Raw genomic sequence first — 22,632 nt, 5'->3', positions numbered from 1 at the left:
GCTAAGCTATTTTGCGTCATTCTTCTGTGCAGCGTGGTATCCGCTGACCACTTGCAAGGAATTTTGTGCCATTTGTCTCTGCAGCGGCTGACGACGATGAGGAATTATGGCTGTGTTGGGTATGGGCCACAGTTAGTAGGGAAACAAGAAGAAGCTTTTGTAATGGCTTGGAGTATTGGATGGCCCACTAGTTATGCTAATCGCATTGTGTGATGACTGGTTGTTCTTTCGCAGTTTTAAAACGCTTTATAAGTCGTATTACCGCGATTGCTTTCCCAACATCAAGCCTGCCTAAGGCAAGTTTGACAAGTCAGAAGCATCGGTGTAGTTCAGCGGTGGAACACTGTGCTGACGCCCAGCGGACCCGTGTTCCAACCCCGACGTGCAATTGGTGCTAATTCAGGCCTTCCTGCAAGGTTTTTTTTTTTTAATTTTGCGTGATGTGGTTACGGACACCGGCGGTGGCCCCGACGGCAAACATGCAACTGCGCGTGACCCGGAAAGTGATCTCATAACAGCTTTCGCTGTAAAACTGCACAGCAGGTAAGCGTGGCAGTCCACCTCTGGTCATTACTGATACACTGTGTGCCGAAAAAAATTTTTTTGGCAAAACCAGTTCCGCATTTTGTGTTTCTGCTGATCAGGCAACAATATATGAAATTTTCAAAAAAATGAAGATGTCGATCAGCCATGCTTTGTTCGATCTTCCTTGGAATCAACCTCTTACGAAATTTAAGAGCGCTGCTGCAAATATAAGTTCAACAACACAGAACCGTACATTTCTTGAAAGCATAGTTTTAATGTTTTCACACAAAAGACGCAACGACAACTGCTACAATCAGGGGCCTACACACAGTTTTTGTAGCTTCTGTCAAGCGAAAGAGTTCTTATCACCGGCGCTCATCTTTAGAAATATCCACGTGGCGCGTAGGCGTTGACGTGGTGCCGCCACCTGTTGCCAGACCACAGGCACCACGCAGAGTGGAGTTCTCCAGGCTGGAGAGGATTGGGGACCCGCACCTGGCATCCAACGCGGCTGGTGTTGGAAACAGAGCGAGGTGTTGTAGGCTCTTCAGGGTGAATTGCGGGAGGCGCGCTGGAGTTCGTATTTTTCTCGATGGCTTCAGGCGGTCGATCGAGGCATCAATGTCTTTCCCACTGAATTGCAGGATGTGATTTTCAGATCTTGTCGTCACAACGGTCGACCTTATGCGGTTCGGAGTAAGGCGGCTAGTGAGGTGCCCGTGCAGCGTCGTCACAAGAAAGGCGTGGGAGCATGTTGCCAAGCTCTCAATCCTACACGTTCACAGCTGGTGTGGCGTGCCAGTGCGCACATGAAGAAGCCCTCGCCACCGCACCCATTGAGATTCGCGTGTTTGAGAAAAAGTTGTGGGATGTTGAAGGACACTGTCAGAGCAGCTTATGAATGACTAAAATGCATAGAAAGTACATGGCTTTGTTAGAACTTTAGACGTCGTAAATGCACGTTTAGGGCAATAAAATTATTACGAAACGACGTACCATTTAATTATGTCACCTTTCATTTAATTACTAAGTGCGCCCGATGCTTAACAAGGAATTAAGAAAGGAGTGCATCGCTACGTTATTATTTTCCTGGTAGTGTGGTGCAAGTAAACTGTGAGTTCTTTTGTCACGCTCTTATTTGCGTTCTGCGACTCAATCATTTACAGGCGTTCATGGTTAAATTAATAACCTAATGGCTTTTTAAAAAGGTCAAACGGATATGCGAAATCCACATGTGCTTCCAAGAATATAAAAGCTAGCGCTCTAAGTAAAAATTGGACTTACTTTACTATAGTGTCGGTGTACAATGACGACATTTTGCATAGTACTTTTGGTAATGATACCAACGCTTATAACTCATTGGATTCCTTTAGGCGTTCAGGCTGGGAATCCTGCAGTTGGTTCCAGACGTAGGACAGACAGAGATCTGATGCCAGTGTATGTACCTCCACACCGTTTGCTTAGACCACGCCGTACAAGATGGACTACTAGAAGGTGGTGGTGTAAGTACATTTGTGTTCAGTTTTCACTGTGTCTCGCGTGTAATTCTGGATTCATTTTTACACCCCGACCTATACAAGTGCAAATTTTGTTCGTTTATGATTTGTAGAAGCGAAAAAAAAAACAAAAACAGCTTTTTTTCTATAACAGTCCCACTGAGGATAGGAGGATGACTGAATTCAAAACCTGCATCGAACTGCTTGTGCGAGGAAGATTTTCAAGAATTTTCTGAATAAAGCTGTTTCAATAAGACTAAAGATGAAATAAAATTTCTGCAACTACAAGACTTTCAATTGCCATTGCATAGTGCCTTGTTAAAAAAAGATTTTGTAACCACTACCTAGTTTGCTGTTCCTTCATAATATATACAAAAACGCGATCCGTAGAAACACAGTCAATTTCCTGCGACATCACAAAGCCCCAGTTTTCGTTGCAGCCTCGTGTGATATGCGATGTCATCGGCCATCTATAAATGCACCTAAGTCATACGTCTTGGCGCGAATGTTTTGAACAACAAAATGTAAGAATCTTGAGGTGTTACTAAAATACAGTGTATATTGCTGCAATCATTTGTAAATAAATATAAATATTATCTTGGTATTGCAAAATAAGTCGTGCTATATTTCTTCAATAGATTTATTCACAAATCCACCTAAACTGAGTGCCTTAGTTAACTGCTCACTGTACAATCCACAATAACACCAAAAACTTTTATTTTCACCTGTGCATCCCTGCGTGCACGTCAGGTTAAACAACACTTTTATCAAAGTGGCCATTTGCATCAAGTCAATTGAAACAGAAGTGACTTAAAGTTAATTTAGTACCAACAATGCTTAATTCTTTATAGGATCAATATTTTTGGTGTGTTCTTTGAAAGTTGTTCGCAAAAACGCAAAGATAAGTCGCGTCATCAAGTGTGGACGCCGTGTCGCAAAGGGATAAGCACATGCGGAAATATAGTCCCATTACCGCTCAATTATGTAAGATGTTAGTTGAAACATAGGTGTTTATACAAACTGCAACGGCAACAGAGGACAAGCAAAGGCGTCAAAACAGAAAGAAGACGCGCTAGCATTTATGCTTTGTTGCTTTACCTGTTTGATAACAATATGAAGTTCTTGGGGCACCACAAGACGTTCGTTTGCATTCTGAGGTTGACTACAACTGTTGTCTTGCTTTCGCCCAACTGTTATTTATTCATATAACCTCAGGTACCTTGCTAGCAACAGATTTGTGATCTGAGTGAGAGGGTGAGAATCAAGTATTAAAAAATAAACGATCACTGTAAACTTCATGTGGTAGGTGGAGGTTACTATAAAATACAACATAATGCAGTGTAGTAACATATATGTGCACAATTCTTTATAACAGGGTCAAAATGAAAAGCTGGAAATGACATCAATTTTTCACTTGGGTGCCTGATAGCAGCTCTCTTTAGTAGGGGTTCGTGCGCCTATTAGTATTACTTGGGTCATGTGTGTGCTTTCTTGCACTACCGACGCCGATCTATGAGGCAGAATAGAGAGAAACTCGGGGTCCATTTATGCCATGCAGGATGCCGCAACTACCCCAGATGCTCACAAGAAAACCGTCTGCTCTTTCAATGAACTCATTCAATTTATTTCTATCAGTTTTACCGTGAGGTTGATTGTTCATAAAACACGTAGAGTAGTTCTGAGATCTTTTTGTATAGGCGATACATTCTGTGCCCCCTCGAAGACAAAATCAGAAAAATTTGATCGTCTACCTCTCGTGTGCGCACGCCACGCGTGCTGTGGCGCCGGATTCGAGTGACGAAAAAAAAAAGTCTCCGCAAAGTGGCATCACCTTATAGCTTCATGACAAAGTCACGCATCGCCAAATCTGTGACGTTATCACGATATCACGATGGTGTCACGTGACGTAACATCACATGATGTCTTGATCACATGGCATCGCAGCTTGGTCGAAAGTGTTGACACCACGGGGGCAATGAAAAACCAGCCGAAGTGCCTCTGATGTTGGAGGGAGCATGTTAGCTTCAGAGACCTTTAGATGGGTGACAAAGCAGCATCATTACATCGACTAACAAGAAAATAAATATCGTTTTTGCCCTCAAGGTAGCCTATGTGAATGTTCAAGACGTAAGATTTTCTAAAATTGACAAGAGGGGACTGTGGCGCGGCGACCGTTCAGCGGCCAGGAAGGATGATCGGTAGTACACAAATTCGCCTAGTATTCGTTCTTGCCATTTTCTAATGCAGTAGTAGCTTAGTTTATTGCTGCGTTTTAGTTTTGTTTCAAATGAAAGAACAGATGGTTGTGAATATTGTTTGCTCATTTAAAATGGTGAGCCCAGAAATTTAGGGTAGGGCTGCTGAACCTTGTCTGCTGAACCTTGTCTTATTTGTATTTTGTGACCAAACAGCTGCAAGCGTCGCGAAGCCAATTGGAACCAAAAGCACGAAGATGACATATATTTGTGTATTAACTACCATTCCCACGCTCGCTGAAGCTCTATGGCTCAAGACACTCTGTGATCTTTTTGCATAGTAGATTATTAGACAACCGTATAAAATTGTTTTACTGGAATGACTGGAATGTTTTACTGGAAGATAGAAAAGTGTGTCACTGCTTCGTAGTCGCACAAAAAATACAATCTTTATTGAAGATGCGCCATCTTAAAAGTACAATTATTCCCGCTAATAAGATATTACATGGTAAATACTGAGCAATATGGCGCTAGAGTGCTAGAAAAATCCAGACATACCACCAACGTATTGCCAAATCAAAAGCGAAGAGCAAGAAGGCGATTTACAGAAAAAAATCGAACACCAGTGGGAGGCTGTGGTGACGAGAAAGTAGCCTGACAACGAGCAAGGAACAGTGAATAAGGCTCGGGCGCTGGCAGCGAGCTATGGCTACCTAGACTCAGCCGGTCACCCAGATTAAGGCTGAAGTACAAGGAGCCAGGTCACAATATCCAGCTCGTTTCATTTCATAGCTCTTTCACATCGATTCTTTGAAGAGAAATGTTTGTAAGTTGCTCGAACATACTATTCATAATCATATTTCATAATTTTTAGCTGCCTATAATGCCCTCTGAGAGTCTCAACACGGATTCAAAAAAGGCTTTCTGACTTGCACCCAGTTAGTTCTGAACATTCACGGCTTTGCAGGGGCAATTAGCAAATGTGGTCAGACTGACACAAATTTTATTGATTTTTCTAAGACACCACGATTAAAAAAAGGAATGACGAAATGGATGGCATCTTATCTCCATAACTGGCAAAAATGTGTTGTACCTAAAAAAGAATGTTCTGGGAGGGTCTCTGTGGAATTTGGCGTACCCCAGGAATCGGTGCTTGGACCGCTCCAGCTTCTTGCGTTTGTCAATCACATTGTAAGAGACCTATCCGTTAACATAAATCTACATGCCGAAGGCTGTGTTATTTATTCTGAAGTAGAAAACCCTAGCGACCAAAAATCTTTAAACGCCACCTTTCAAAAAATTATAGCATGGTGCGACTCTTACTAGATGTCCATAAACTATGAAAAAAAAGGGTGTTTATGCGCGTTTTACATAAAAAGAGCCCCTGTTCTTTTAGCATCATTGCAACAACATTGACCTTGCTGATGTAATAATTATTTGGGAGCACACGTTACCCTGTACGTTCTGTCCTGGAATAGCCATATCGATTATGCTATACCGGGTGCTTTCAGACGACTCTCGTTCCCTCGGAGATATCTCAAGAAATTCAATCTTTCTGTTCCTTTTCTAGCCTACTAATCAACAGTTCTGCCAGTACTGGAATATGCAGTTATAATATGACAATCTTTTACTATGAAGAACAAGACCAAGATGTAAAACATACAAAAATGCAGCCTGTTCTATATACAACTGTTACGGTCATACAGTACGTGCACTACTGAAGAAAGCTAATCTCCCAACAATACCTGAAAGAAACCAAAGCTTTCGTCTAAAGTATCTTTATCAGTTAAAAAGCAAGCACTATAATCTGGACATTGACCAGCTATCACATTTATCTTCCAGGTACTCAACAAGGCAGCGCCATAACGTCTCTATCACACCTTTCGGTCTTGAAACAACTGTTTCAAGTATTCATTTTTTCTAAGAGGAGTCACTGAGTAGAACAATCTTACCAATGACGTAGTTTCATAGCCAACCCTTCAAATGTTTTCGTCGTGTTTAATTGTGGTATATATGTTATGACAACTCGGTTGTAACGAGATTTATTGGCCGTGAATTCGGGAACGAACAAGTACTACAGACCCGAAGATGAAGCGCATAATAGATGCCTACACTAATTGCCCCACGTGAAAGCGGCCAGCCTGGCCGCTGCCGGCCGCTAGTCAAGGTGACGAGGAACGTCGTGTAAAAAGCTTCATGTGGAAACGCGTACGATTTCTGTGCTGCGGTAACGGCGGTCCGTTAGCACGACAAGAGGCGTCACACGATAGTTGACAGGTGAAGTCAGCTCTAAAACTACATATAGGCCGATGAATCGAGGTTGGAACTTGTCGCACAGACCAGGTGATTGAATTGGTGTCAATCGCAGCACTTCCCGGTCAGAATGATAGCACACAATGGGAGGTGTCGTAGACGATTTTCCTTGCTTGTTGCGTAGCTTCTGTGTTCATACAAGCACGCTTGCGGCACTGTGCAAGGCGAGAAATGCATTCTTCGCAAGAGGACGGTGATGGAGGGCCATTTCTGGTGAAGAAAGAAATGTCGATAAAAAAGCTGGTGAACGTGTCTAAGCGAGATAAAACGGTGAGTAGCTGGTTGTGCGCAGAACAGCGGTGTTGTAGGCGAAATTGAGGAACGTGAGCTTATCCCAGTTTCTGTGATCCGGTTGAACGTACACGGCGATCATGTCGCCAAGGGTTCGATGAAACCACTCGGTCAGCCCATTTGTTTGTGAATGGTAGCTAGACGCCTTATTGTGTGTAGTACCAGAAACGCGAAGAACTTCAGCTAAAAATTGTGATAACAACACCTTTCCACGGTCACTTGGAAGTACACGAGGAGCATCGTGACTACAAATATGGCCTGAAGGACGAAGTCGGCAACTTCCGATGCTGAACCAGTAGCTACTGAAGTTGTTTCGGCTTAGCGTGTCAGATGGTCTATGGTGGTGACTATCCATCTATTTCCAGCGCCAGTTACAGGAAGGGGCCCATGAAGATCTACACCGACGACCTCGAAATGTGTTGTAGGGCACGTCGTTGGCTGTAATTGACCAGCAGGAGGAGATGTCGGAAGTTTGCGAAGTTGGCTTGGACAGCAGGAACCCACGTACTTTGCTACGCTGGTAGAAATGCCAGGCCAATAAAAGCGGCTTCGAATGCGGTCGTAGGTTTTGTGAAGGCCGCGGTGGCCAGCAGTCAATTTGTCATAAAAGGCGTTAAGTACATGGTGTTGAAGAGCGCGTGGCAGAACAGGTACCCAGCGTTGACCGTCAGGATGATAAATGTGACGATACAGTACACCGTCCTGAAGCTTGAAGTTTTCAAGTTGTTGACGAAGCCGTGTATTGGGTGGGCGCGCAGCTCCTGAGAGGTGGTCTATAATGTGCCGACAGTACGGGTCAGTCTGCTGGCGAGAACTGAAGGGTTGGTCATCGTAGATTGGCGGCTGGTACAGCGAGGCGAGCAAGGCAACAGAACTGGGAGTCATGCCCGCACTGGTGTTGTTGGAGATGGCAGCTGGAGTGTCGAACGAAGCCGTAGATAGCGGGCAATGAGAAAGAGCGTCAGTGTCTTGATGTTTTTTTGCCAGATTTTTAAATCATCTCCAACTGATACTTCCGGCAGCACAAAATGTAATGATCCATGCGTTCGCACAAGTTCTTCATTGTAGAAATCCAGCTTAAAGCATGGTCGTCCGTTACAATGGTGGATTGACGTCCGTACAGATAAAGACGGAACTTTTGTATGGACCAAACCTCAGAGAGGCACTCCTGCTCAGTGATGGTATAGTTTTTTTCGGTAGGAGTAAGCACTCGGCTAGCGTATGCGACGACCCTTTCCCGTCCAGAGTTATCGCATTGGAGGAGAAGAGCACCTATACCGCAATCTCTGGCGTCGGTATGCAGGAGTGTCGAGGCGGTGTCTTGAAAATGGCAAAGTACAGGCTGTGACGCGAGAGCTTCCTTCAATATGTCAAAAGCCGTCTGAAATTCTTCGGACCACACAAAGGGTGCATTTGAAGCAAGTAGTTGGTGAAGTGACGCAGCTATTGAAGCGAAATTTCGTATAAAACGACGAAAATAGGATGCGAGGCCTAGAAAACTGCGCAAAGTTTCAGGCTTTGTGAGGCGTTGAAATGGAAGGACGGCAGCGATCTTTTCGGGGTGAGGGCGAACACCGTCCTTGCTCACGAGATGACCGAGAACCTTGATGAATTTGGTGGCGAAACGGCATTTCTTGGTGTTGAGCTGCAGACCCGCACCGGCAACGTCATCCAAGTGGCTCAGATGCTGAAAAACCGTTGATGAAAAGATAATATTGTCCTCAAAGTAGCATAGACACGTCTTCCATATCAGACCACGCTGCACGGCGTCAATCATGCGTTCAAACATCGCGGGCGCATTGCAGAGCCAGAAAGGCATCACGTTAAACTCATACAGTTCATCGGGTATCGCAAATGCCACTTTTTTTCTTTGACGTCGTCATGCATGGGAATTCGCCAATATCCCGAACGCAAATCAAGGCTTGAAAAGCAATCAGCGCCTTGCAGTGAATAAAGAGCGTCGTCGGTGCGTGGCATGGGGTATACATCCTTGCGTGTGATGTTGTTTAGTGCCCGGTAATCGACGCAAAAGCGCACAGAGCCATCTTTGTTTCGTACGAAAACAACAGGGTAGGATCAAGGGCTAGTTGATGGATTAATTATTTCTCGTTGGACCATGTCAGCGGCGTTTTCTTTGATGACTTTTCGCTCAGCGAGAGACACGCGGTGGGGGCGGCGACGCACAATAGATATTCCCTCGGTCTAAATGCGATGCGCTGCTGTGGTAGTTCGGCCCAACGTCGAGGAGCAGGTGTCGAAAGAATCGGTGTGTTTCGTTAACATAGCAAGCAAATGCTGCGCCTGCACAGTTTTTAAGTCATCACTGATAAGTGCTGTAAGGGAGAAGAAGAACCAGGCTTACTCATAGAAGGGTCGTTGGTAGAGGCAGGTTTGTAGCGTGACGCTTACAGACTCAGCATCCACAACACAGGCTACTGCAGTGCCCTCTGGCAGGAGAAATTTCGCCGGTGTTACATTCGTAGCAATGACGAGCGCGGAGCCATGGTGAAAGCGTACGGCACCTGACGCAAGCGCTATGCCTTTAGCGATGCTAGTCGACGAAGGGGACACCAAGACATCACCGTGGTCAATGTCCTTAGAGGTCAGGGTCGTAATTCGCTCTTGATGGGGTGGTAGCTCCAGATCTTCGCGATCGAACAGGTGTAGTGGCTTGTAGACGCCTTCGATGATATGTGGGGTTTAACGTCCCAAAACCACCATATGATTATGAGAGACCCCGTAGTGGAGGGCTCCGGAAATTTTGACCACCTGGGGTTCTTTAACGTGCACCCAAATCTGAGCACACGGGCCTACAACATTTCCGCCTCCATCGGAAATTGTAGACGCCTTCATCAAACATGGAGTCCGTATTAGTTCGGTGCAGAATCCGTTCACCACAACATATAGAGGCTGAAGAAGAAGATAGGAAGTCCCACCCTAGAAATAGCTGGTGAGAGCACCAAGTAAGCACAGTGAACTCGATGTTATGCAGGATGTCATCGATAAAAACACGAGCAGTACAAATAGAAGAAGGGCGGATAGTGTTCTCCTGGGCTTCAGCTTGAGTGGGTCCATTATAAGGTGTCATTACTTTTTAGGCGTTTGCACAAATCATATTTAATCACACAAACTGTTGCACCGGTGTCCACCAAAGCGTCGTCGAGAACTCCTTCCACCATAACCGAAACCAAGTTTAACAGACGTGCTGGAGAAATATCAGTCCTGCTGTTACATGCAGTTTCTCCCCCGAAAACTGCATTATTTAGTTTTCCGACCAGTGGTCAGTGGTAAACGAGGCTGGCTGAAGAGGAGAGGAGAAGTGACGAAAGGGCGAAGGTGATCGCCGTTGGTTTGAACGGTGAGTGTTCCGCGTCTCAGTCGATGCGGGCGGAGATGGAGACTGTTGCCGTCCACATGAATAACGCCAGGCGTAAGAATCCCCACTGGAAAAGTCCCGTTCACGCTTGTCGTACCCGCGACGCTCATCCTGCTGGCGCTTCCTGCAGAATCATGATATATGGCCACGATATCCACAGTAAAGAGATGTTGGGCGAGACGGGCGGCAAGGCGGGTAGTAGAGAGCGTTCAGCGCACCAGGAGATAGCGCCCTAAAAAGGGCAGACGGAGGGTTGGGTGGCATTGGCCGGAAGTGGACTGGTAATGCAGCAGCAACCGAGCTGAACGATGGCTCAGGCATCGTAGAGTTTACGTTGCGAGGAGGCGCGGCCACAACTTGCGCGTACGTTGGAAGGCTGGACGGAGTTGGCTGTACGAGGGCTGGACCAGTGAATGTTATTAGTTCTTCCCTTACGCTGTCACGCAAGGCCTTGCTTAAAGACTCTGTGACAGATGGAGAAGGTGGTGAGAAGTCTATTGATTGAAGTGTTTTGCGTATGATCTCCCGTATTATATCACACAGGTCCCGGTCTGCTGGACGGTGTTCGCTATTGCCCGACTGACTGGACAATAGAATCAAGTTTATCGAGACGCTGACACGTAGAGATGACGTCAGCAACAGTGGAAGAATTCTGGGCAACGAGGGTATTCTAGGAAATGCTTCCGATGCCCTTCAGGATGTGACGAAGTTTGTCTGATTTGACATTGAAGAATTGACACGCCGGCAAAGCGCAAGGACATCCTCGATGTGTGATGTGTACCACTCACCGGGATGTAGTTGGTGTTGTGGATCCCAGCGCTGATCACCAGTTGTTGCGAACCGTGGTCCACCCGGTCGCTTGTGGTAGCATGGTGTAGCTCCGGGTTGAGGAAGCTAACGCTGAAAAAATGGGGATACGAAAAACAAACAGGTTTATGGCACTATTTACGCTTATATACAGCATAGAAAGGTTGCGAGTTTCACAAACCACGAACGCGGTGGTGGAACCGTTACATGGTTCAGAGCGACGTCCTGCACTCTGCAGCGTCGTTTTAAACCCTGTCGGGCTCCTCCTCCTTGTTTGGAACGTCAATCACACACACACACAAGACACCGCCCACAGGGCATAATTCAGTAGCACATGATCCACCGAATAGTTATTGCCCCTCTTGACGCAATGTTTTGAGGATAGGGGAAATGGGGCTCTTTCCCGGAACAATTTGGCGGTTGGGTTGCTTCTTCCGCCTTTCCCAGGAAGGGCAGCCAAGGAGTAAACACTTGAAACGCGGAGACACGACCTGTGCGGTTGGTATGCTTGGCCGTCTCACTAATCCAGCTAGCCCGGAGGAATCGCTTGTAGGAACTTAGACTCACGGACCGTCTTCTAATCCCTTTGTCGCTCCCTGCCGCTGGACGCTCGTTCCGAGCGAATTGGGGTTCCAGGCGTGGGAGCGCTGCCCGGCTACGTTTTGCAGCGACAGCATGGCGCCTACTGGTGACGGTCATAACAGCTTCCCCCTCGCCAGATGAGTCACGGAGGGCAGCAGTCACCGCTGCTGCTCACAGGGACGACGAAAGGGTCCATTGTTGAATGCCAGGAACTCGCCTCCACTTGTCGCATTGTCGGAGTAATTGCCGAAAACTTCGACAGCGTCTCTGAAACTGGCCCACATGCACAAGCAAGCACTCGGCGCCCTTCGAACAAAGCAAACCAAAAGAGGGATAAGAAACCAATTTTCATGACTAGCTTTCACAAAAGCTAACATTCCGAACTCTCAGGACTCACTTGCGCTGAGAAACCAGACGTGCTACCTTACATATTTTACATAAGTTGCACGAAAAAACTAAAATATCCATTTTGATACATCAAGAGCACCCCAGATAGACTAAGAAAGAGCGGCTGAGCGCATCAGCGTTTCCCTTCAATTTGCCCTTATACTTATTGTCAAACTGATACTTTTGAAGAATCAAGCTCCACCTCACAATGCGACTGTTCTTCAATGTCATGGTTAGCAGCCACGTAAGGGGACATTGGTCTGTCTCTACTTTAAATTTAGCCCCTCCGAGATAACACTGCAACTTATGAATGGCCTACACAATGCAAGCGCTCTCCTTTCCTGAAGCGCAATACGTTATCTCACGAGAGCCCAAACTCTGCCTCAAGTAGGGCGCATCTTTTCTCGTTACTGCTGTCGTGTTGACGTGATACAACACCAAGGCCTCAATTTCTTTTTCATTGCTGACCACTTTAATCGGTTCTGTCACGCAGATAGCGTCGGTCAAGCACGCGTATGCTGAACAAACTCGGATCGAGCGAGCGCTACAATTGTTCTAACATCCGTCTTTGTTCACAGCCGCCAATATTCGCCTAATACGGAGACATTAAACTCACCAGCCTCCCAATAACTTAACCGAAACTGTGACCTAACGGTCTAGCTCTACGGTTAGGGAAAGCTTGATGATCGGCTCATGATCACTAGATCAATCATTCTGCAAAGAAGACAACAACAAAAAGTAACAAACACTGCCTTCTAGCAGGTATGTTCAGTTAGTTACCTGCCTCTGTTAACGCTTTTGATTTAAAAAAACACTAAGTTCTTCTGAGCGTTTTGAATTATTCTCAATTTTAGAGCGCAGCAAAATGCACGGCACTACTAACCAAACGCTTAAGCCTTCACAGTTGGCCTAAACGTTCATTCTTACGTTACGTTTTAACAGACTGTGTACAACACTAAAAATAATCCTAGGTGTAATACTCATTAAAACACCTCACAACAGCTACACAGTTTTTTTTGCTAAAACCGTGCACCAATGACTCAATTCTCAATGCGCGCAACGACAACTCCACTGTGTCGCGCCAAACCTAATCATTTTACGAAATCATTCGGCTTATGTTACTACCTTCTTCCTTAAATGCCAATTCACGCCACATCCACGTGACAGTGAAGGCATACGACACTACACTAAACCTTTGAAATGCTAAAAAAAATTAACACTTTTTTGTTTTACTTTCTCGGTAAATTCTTACAAATATTTACCGGACTTCAATTTTCAGCCTTCAGCGGTTTTCCTATTGAAAAATTATCACCACGTCACGTAACTTACAAAATTAAACTGGCTGAAATTTGCATCTCCAATGCAACACTGGGTAACCATACTTAACACGCACGTGCAACAATTGTTAAATCCGACCGCCCCCTTTTATCAACTGGATTCGCTTGAATCGCACATGCGGGGTCGCGGTCCCGGCGGTTTTCGAGCACGCCAGTGGCTGCAAAATGCATGAACGCTAGGCTGTGTCCTGCTGTCACGCCTCATTTTGCACTTCGGCCGGCTTTCCTCAGGAATGTGACAGGGACGCCAGAAACAGGCGGGAAGTCTGGGCCATTTTCTCTTTGTGTTCACCCCTACGCGGTATTTAGCCACTCTGCCCTTTCGACTTTGACTCTTTGGGCAAGGCCGCTTTCCCGAAGTCGTCGAACTTAATAGCGCCTCTCGGTGGGATGACGCATCATGTTTTCCCCCTCCACACCTGTCTCGCCACTGGCGCTTCCATGGACGCCACCATGGACGTTTCCTGAAACGGATTAATGGCCTACCCCTACGCCTTTCTCGTGACAAGGTGCGACCTGTCATAGGCTTATGCTGTGCCGAATGCTTCCACTTCTTCTTCCCTTTTCTGCGATGTTTGCGAACTACCTTGATGGTATCACTGCACTGCTGAAGCATGGCGTTCTTGCTCTCACCAGCCACTGCGCTAATCATGCCTACATTTTACGATGTTGAAGCGTCCTTTCGAGACATGAAGATGGTTTCCAGCTCTTTACTGAGCCCAATAGGGCTGCTGGCACCCGTCTTATCTTCACAAGTACCGTCTTTTGAAACGGTCTCCACCTCCAGAGCGGCCAAGGCCTCGCTCTGGACATGCTCTCCGATTTACTGATTCGCGGTGTCCTCCTCTAACTGCTCAGTAGCCAAGCTACCCTTGTTCCCATTCAGAAGTAAAGGTAACCTGTCTGATGCTGGCGCAAGTAACGCATACTCGCGAGATTCCTTCTCTGAGTGACGGATCTCAAGTGTCTCGCTCTCACGGTTGTCTGAACTGCTTTATTTTGTTTTTACCACTTTTGTATCACGCACTTCCTCTATAGCATTTTTCTCAGACACTAAGTTAGTTGCCAAATTTCGCGTCTTTGAATGGGTTAACGCTTGTACTGTCCTGTCATCGAAAAGAATGCCCTTATCTCGCAATAACATATCCGCCTTGATTGAGAACAAGTACGGATAAGATTTAGGGAGTTTTCCCGAAACTTCAGCCTCGGTTGTTAATTTACCGAAAGGGCCCTCGATCACCACAGCTGGAACGGGCAAGCATACTCTCTGCTCTTCCACCACTTGGCGGATCCAGGAGCATTAACCTGTGTAGTCAGATTGCGACACATACGACGGGTGGACAACATCCATTGTTGCTGCCGAGTCGCGCAGCACTTTACATGGCTTTCCATTCACAACCAGGTCATGCTAGTAAGGCTCCAATAACCTCATGTTTTCTTCGCAGTCACTGATATATAAAAACGCCATTTTTTGGCAGTTTGCTGCTTATGTGACCAGCCTCATTGCATCTGAATCAAGTAAACGGCTTCTTAGCATTAAAAGCATTCTTCGCTTGTCCCGCGTTTTGACCCTTCTCACTTGGTTCACTATCCTCCTGCTTTTGAAATTTGCCAGCCGGGACCTTTCTTTTCTTTACTCATTTGGAAAATTCTAAAAGTGTTTCCCATAACCTTTAATCGAGTTTGATTTGGAATTAGAGGTTCTATCGGCTCCCAGGTTACTGCTATAATATCTGCGCGATGTGGACTCTTCGACAAGTTCAGCCGCTTTTGTCGCAGAACTTATGTCACCCCGCTCTAGTAACCAGTTTTTATCCTGCTCTTGGAGACAATTCAAAAACTATTCTAATGGAATCCTCTCTACTACAGCATTCCTGTCACTGTATGACTTGGTGCTCTTTAGCCATTCTGTCAAATTCGCTCTCATTTTGTACAGAAAGTCAGGATAGCTCTCGCTCGTAGACTTTTTAGCGCCCCTAAAACTTTGTCTAAAAGCCTCTGCGCAAAGTCTATACTTTCTAGAAGGCAAGCTTTGACCTTCTCATAGTTGTGTGCGTCCTCCTTGCCGAGTCGCGCAACAACCTCTGCTGCCTCACAGGGCCGAACCGTGAGTAGCCTTTGTGACCAGGTGTCTTGCTCGAATGACATTTTCTCACACTTCCGTTTGAAACTTACCAGTTAGAAACCAATATCCCCTGATACCACGTATGGCTGGATATACCGGGACATCTTGAACTCTGTCTCCTTGTTGGGGTAAGGTACCACTTGCTGGGGACCACTGCCCAACCTTTCCCTTAACTCGAGTTCTCGTTTGCGGATCTCGATCTCGTGCGCCTGTCTTTCTATTTCACGCTCGTGTTCTAAGCGACGTCGTTTTGTTTCACGCTCGCATTCTAAGCGACGCTCTTCTTTTTCGCACTCACGCCTCTTCTTCTCTTCTTTCTGCTGTCTCTTTCTTTGATGAGGTCCCATCTTTCACTGAGCTTCTCATCGTCAGCCCCCAAATTATTAATCACATGAATGATTATGGGTATCGTGCCAAGCCCTTTGTATCGATCCCCCATTCTTCACACAAAAGCAACAAGTGCGGCTTCTGCAGCTCCCGTAAGTCCATGATCGTCCTGAGTGCTCGCTACTTTCAAAGTAAATATCTCGAAACGCCGAAACTGAGTCTTTTAGCGAAGTTAAGAACGAGTTCTAACGTTAAACCCTCTTTTAGAACCTGGTTCTCTCAAAGGAAAGGCCAAGCACTCACCCATACGTGATCCATGTCTCGAGCCAGCTGCTTCTCTGCGGCCGACTGTTGTTGTCACTTGTAGCTTCGTATCCCACCGCCGCCACCTAGTTGTTGTGGATCCCACCGCTGCCACCAGTTATCGTGGATCCCACGGCAGGCACCAGTTGTTGCGAATCCCTGTGCTGAGTCGTATCCCACCTACTACACCTGTAGTCGCTGCGAATCTGAAGCGCCGTTCTAAACCCTGTCAGGCTCCTCGTCCTTGATTCGAACGTCAATCACACAGACACACAAGACACCGCCCACAGGGCATAAATCAGTAGCACATGGTCCACCGAATAGTTACTGCCCCTCTTGATAGAATGCTCTGAGGATAGGAGAAACGGGGTTCCTTCCCGGAACAATTTGGCGGTTGGGTTGCTTCTTCCGCCTTTCCCTGGAAGGGCAGCCAAGGAGTAAACACTTGAAACGTGGAGACATGACCTGTGCGGTTGGTCTGCTAGGCTGTCTCGCTAATCTAGCCAGCCCGGAGGAATCGCTTGTAGAGACTTAGGCTCACGGACCATCTTCTAATTCCTTTGTCGCTCTTTGCCGCTGGATGCTGGTTCCGAGAAAACTGGGGTTCCAGGCGTGGGAGCGCTGCCCAGCTACGTTCTTCAGCGACAGCATGGCGCCTACTGATGACGGTCATAACATTGGCGATTATCTAGGGTTTTGTTTGCTAAAGCGGATTGAATGGCAGGTGTGCCGAATGCTTGGCCAAGCTGCTGCTTAAAGGCAGACCAGTCGGTGAAGTCAATCTCATGGTTCGAGAACCATGTCTTGGCAACGCCCGTGAGATGAAGCGATACTTGGCGAAGCTTGTTAGAGCCGTCCCAGTGATTAGTTGCACTTACTCGCTCGTAGTTATCAAGCCAGTCCTCCACATCTTCGCCGCGGAGACCAGCGAAGATCGGAGGGTCACGCTGGTAGTTTGCGAAGTAAAAAATTTGCCCGAATCTACATGTTACACTGTAAATGTCGTCGAAAGACGATGGTCTTGCGTCCGGAGAGAGTGAACAAAACGTTTATTTGATTTTCTACGCAAGAAAATTGGTGAAAGGTTTTCTGCAGGCGCTGCACTAGAGTGCCCCGAGCGTGTGGCGGAGGCGAACGAGCGCATCGAAGCACGTTAGACACAAGTGCCTTCTGGCAGCTATCTTCAAAAAGGAACGTGGGCAGCCCGCGGAGAAAGATTTTCGCCAGTCTCAAAGGTGATAAGGTGTAAACGTAAAGCAACAGGCTGGTGACACCACCATGACGTAGTAGCAAAGCGTTAAAAACACCTTTTTGAGCATCGTGTTGCACTGTCAGCGCAGCGCGATTAAACGCTACATTCCTTAGCGTTACTTGTGTGGGCCTCTTCTAGTATAAAGGCAGACATAGAAAACATCGAGGCGTTGTTGTGGCGCCTCAGATATGCGCAATAATTGATTTTAATATACTATCGCACAACTATGAACACTAAACCTTGAGCAATATTGGTGGGCGCTGCGGATAGGGTTGGCCGTTTGGTGCCGTTTGAGGTACCGTTAGAGCGGACAAATCGACAAATGCACAGACAGACAGAGAGACAGACTGAAATTATGTCATCGAAGGTCCCCAAGAAATACTGTCATCTTTTAAAGGAGGGGCTTGCGGCGCAGGAACGCGAGCAGAAAGGGCGTCCGCCCACTCTGAGACATGTTGGCGGACTGAGGGTCCAAGTGGCGGCCAGAACGGGGCTCCAGCGAGTAGGCGTTGTGGAGAGGCCTGGGATCGTCAATCCACCTCCACCACGTATGCCGACTCAGTTGTAACGAGGTTTATTGGCCGTGAACTCGGGAACGAAGAAGCGCAACGGACCCGAAGATGAAGCGCGTAATATATGCCTAGAATATATATATATATATATATATATATATATATATATATATATATATATATATATATATATATATATATATATACATGAGATCTAACAGACAGTAATGCCAAAGAATGTACAGGGGAAGTTATTAGAACCAATGGAATGTAAATAAGAAGAAAGAAAAGTGGATGAAAAAATATTAACCAGCCGTGAGTAGGAGCTCTGTTCCTGCTCACGGCTGATTATTATTTTTTCATCCGCTTTTCTTTCTTCTTATTTACATACAATGGTTCTAATAACTTTCCCTGTACATTCCTTGGCATTACTGTCTGTTAGATCTCATTAATATTGTGTTAAAACACGAAAAACTAGCCCTTAGGTATACACTTCTTTCCCTTATTATATATATATATATATATATATATATATATCGAATCGTACGCTGTTTTCATGGTTTTTTTTTGGTTCTTTTTACTTATATTGCATAAGCCCTTTCTTGTTTGATTGATACTCAGCCATTCTGTGAACTGTACAAGATTTTCGTATTTATGTGTATGTTCTGATTAATATTTTCCTTGCTATATTTAAGGTTGTATTTCCCACATTCTACATACCTCACTCGAGATTGAAGTATTTAAAAATAACTCTAAATGATATACCAGTGTGTGATCCATGACCATTCAAGAATTGTGTGCCGATGGCTAACACGACAAGCTGAAGCACACTGTAGTGTGACCCATTGTTGGACTTTAACGCAAGCTGAGCAGTTTTTTTTTGTACAAAGCACCATAGAATATTTCCTGGTATTTTAGCTTGTTATTTTACTTTCAGACGGAGGACAGTTTTCTAGCAAATTCAAGGCATTCAACCTTGATCCTCACAACCGTCTAGTTTTCAAGCCATCTTCTTGTAGGTGCGGCTCACTGGCTTTGATAAGGCCCAAAATTTTAATACAATTTGCGAAGAATTGAAGCAGTCCCTAAATTCCTCCCACTTTTTTGGGAACACAGTGTACCGCAAGATAACCTATCACGTGTTCTACTCTTTTTAATTAACAAAAATTTTCTGTTGTTTTTCAATTCCTTTTGAAAGGTTTGTACGGTGTAGGGAGTTCTTAAAAACTAATAAAAGAACCAACCACGACAATTTTTTCTGGTTTTGAACTGCCTAACAGAGCTCAAATATAGACGCAAGACAGGGTATAAATTACAGTATTACTGAAAACATAAAACAATGTTGATTAATATTTGCACCAATATACTGTGCAACCAAAATACAGGGCCCTTTATTTCTACTTTTCTTCAGAGTGGTAAAGTTTTCGAAACCTAATCATGCCGATTTTAAGGCTTCACATATTTCACACTATACTAGGTCTTTCAACCTTAGGCGCATTCATAAAAGCTGTATGCTTCAATTTCATGTCCAATGTGTTACGAAATTGATAAAGCCATTTAAGCTAAAGCGGAAGAAAGTCTCAGCTTATTGCTTCGAAACTAGCGTCATTGCCCAAATCACTAATACAAATAAGCACGTTCAACTTTCTTTTGTTCGCAAACTGAACAGACACAACAAAATGTCATGCTTATTACCACATAGAAAAGCAATTATCCATTTCAGACACATGTCTATGTTTGTTAGCATAAAACGCATACTGATAGACCCATCTCATTCACACTCATTCACACACGAACAGGATGATCTCTATCCTCTAATACGATTTCTCTTAAGGGATGTATTGATATTGCGTACGAGCAGAACAAAGTATGCTACATACGTCGATCCACCTTTCAGCCTTCCTGGATTCTTCGTTATGCAAGCATAATAAACCGACTATTTAGTAATAATATAATGGCAACGTCACACTGCGCTTTTTAGATGCGAAGCATTTCTTAGTGAGCTTCGGCGAGTTTTACCGTATCTATCTATCTATCTATCTATCTATCTATCTATCTATCTATCTATCTATCTATCTATCTATCTATCTATCTATCTATCTATCTATCTATCTATCTATCTATCTATCCGTCTGTCTGTCTGTGTTTCCGTCCGTCCGTGTGTCTGTGTGTCTGTCTGTCTGTCCGTCCGTCTGTCTGTCTGTCTGTCTGTCTGTCTGTCCGTCCGTCCATCCGCCCGTCCGTCCGTCTGTCTGTCTATCTCTCTGTCTGTATGTTCGTCCGTCCGTCGGTCCGTCCATCTGTGTGTCTGTCTGTCTTTCTGTCTGTCTGTCTGTCTTTGTATATATCTAGCAACCTACAACATTTTGCTCTCGTGGCCGTTTTCATAGTCAGATCTACACCACAAAATTGCCAGATCCTCCGTACAGTGGGAATCGATGATGTGGAAAGCCCGAATGAGAAATGTTGATTTATCACTTTAAATTCAGCGCAACGTTACGAGGTGGAGGTAAATGATGCTGTACATGTTCTCCGTGTCATCATTATCATGTTTGGATATGTCGTTCACCTTTGTCATCTATTCACGTCACGTGATACCAAATTTAGTATATGAAGAGCTAGCGAAACGGCCGCGAGCACGCTCTGAGCGTGGTATGTTGTCATGTTCTTGCATGACGCGCGTGTCAGGATTATCATGTTTGCACCTGTCATATCTTTCGTCCTCCAATGACGTCACGTAAAACTCAATTTGGCATATTTGGAAGGTAGCGAGATTGCCGCGAGTGCATCATGAAAGACCCAATATAGTCCAGAGTCGCTTGAATGCGCGCACACGCTGGGCACAGCGACACTAGGTTAGGAAAACGCAAGCACTTTTATAGTCTGACGCCACGCGCAACCAGCGTCCGTCGGCGTGGCCCGACGGCAACCGGAGCGAAATAGGTCAGGCTGCATATAGCGCCAATGTGTTACCCAGACAACACTGCGTCTGCCTCGATTGGTGACGGAAGGACGCCGGACGTGCTGGAACGCGCATGCGTCAAAACAACGCAGTGCAGCGCGCGCCTGCGAGTATATGCTAGGACCGGCGCCAGGCGTGGCAACGCCGGCGAGACGCGATAGATAGAACGCCGGCGAGCACGCGCACCGCGTCACGTCGAAATGTATTGGCACCTTGACTGTGGCACGTAGTCATGTTCTCACATGACACGCATCTCATAATTATCATGTCTGCACCAGGGGCATACCTTTGTCATTATTCGGCGTCAAGTAATACAAAATTTGGCATATGTGAAGCTAGTGAAACGGCCACGAGCACATCATATGTAGGGCGTGTATTGATGTTGTTACATGACATGCATGTCGTGATTATGATGTTTAAACGTGTCATTTAACGATGTCGTTTGTTTGCGTCGCGCAATACCGAGCTTGGTACATGCGAAGCTACCAAAACGACCGTGAGCGACTCATGAGCGTAGCATGTAGTCATGTTGTTACATGGCGCAAATTTCTTGTTTATCAGGTTTGCACCAGTATCATACATTCACCATTCATTCACGTCTCGTAATACCAAATTTGGTATAAGTGAAGCTAGCGAAACGGCAGCAAGCGCATAATGAGCGTGGCATGTAGTCATGTTGTTACATGGCACGCATGTCATTATTTTCATGTCCGGGTCTGTCGCTTGTGTTCGCCATGCAATCATGGCATACCATACCAGTTTTGCAACACGCAATGCGAACAAAACCACCGCAAGAGCTGCAGGACCATGAACATTAAATTATAACATTCATGACATACATGTCACGATTTTTTTGCTATGAATAGTCAAATATGTTCTTCATGCAGTCATGTTATGCCATACCAAGTTTGGTCTCGAAACCATTATCGAAATGTCCAGGAGAACTAAAAGTTCTAGACGGCTAGATAGATAGATAGATACGCTCAAAGTCATCGAAGTTTGCTAAGAAACGCTTCACATTTAAAATGGTATGGAAGACCATTACTGTATGGCGAGCATAATGGAGAAGTCGTAACATAAAAATCATGACAAGTATGTCGTGAATGTCGTGATTTATATTTCATTGTCGTGCTGCTCTTGCGATGGTTTTGTTCACATGACATAATGCAAAAGTGGTATGGTAAGACATGTCTGCCAGGCAAACATAAGCGACAGGCCACAACGTGTATTTCATGGCATGCATGTCAAGTAAGTGACGACTACAGGCCACGCTGATGGTGCGCTCGCTGTTGTTTTGCTACCTTCACATATACCATAATTTATATTGCGTTACGCGAACAGACTGCGACGGTATATGACTGGTGCTAACGTCATAGTCATGACATGCGTGTCATGTAAAACATGGCTACACAGCATGGCGATGATATGCTCATATACCAAATTTGGTATTACGTGACGCGAACGCATGGTAAAGGTATATGTATGGTGGAAACATGATAAGCATGACTTGCATCTCATGCAAGAACATGCCCACATGCCACGCTCATGATGCGCTCGCGGTCCCTTCGCTAGCTTCACATACACCAAATTTGGTACTGTGTGTCTTGAATGAACGACGAAGGTATATGACTCGTGCAAACAATATAATCATGATATGTGTGTCATGTAAGTACATGACCATACACCACGCTCTTGATGTGTTGGCGACCGTTTCGCTAGCTTCCCATATACTAAATTTGGTAGATATATCTTCTATTCTAGATATGAGCAGTCGGTATCATACCTGGTATTCAGAGCGAACGTTCATGAAATGATAATCATGACATGAAAATCATGTAGAGA

This window comes from Rhipicephalus microplus, chromosome 6, assembly GCF_043290135.1.
Source record: "Rhipicephalus microplus isolate Deutch F79 chromosome 6, USDA_Rmic, whole genome shotgun sequence".
Lineage (NCBI taxonomy): Eukaryota > Metazoa > Arthropoda > Arachnida > Ixodida > Ixodidae > Rhipicephalus > Rhipicephalus microplus.
Note: the sequence above shows the minus strand (reverse complement) of the source record.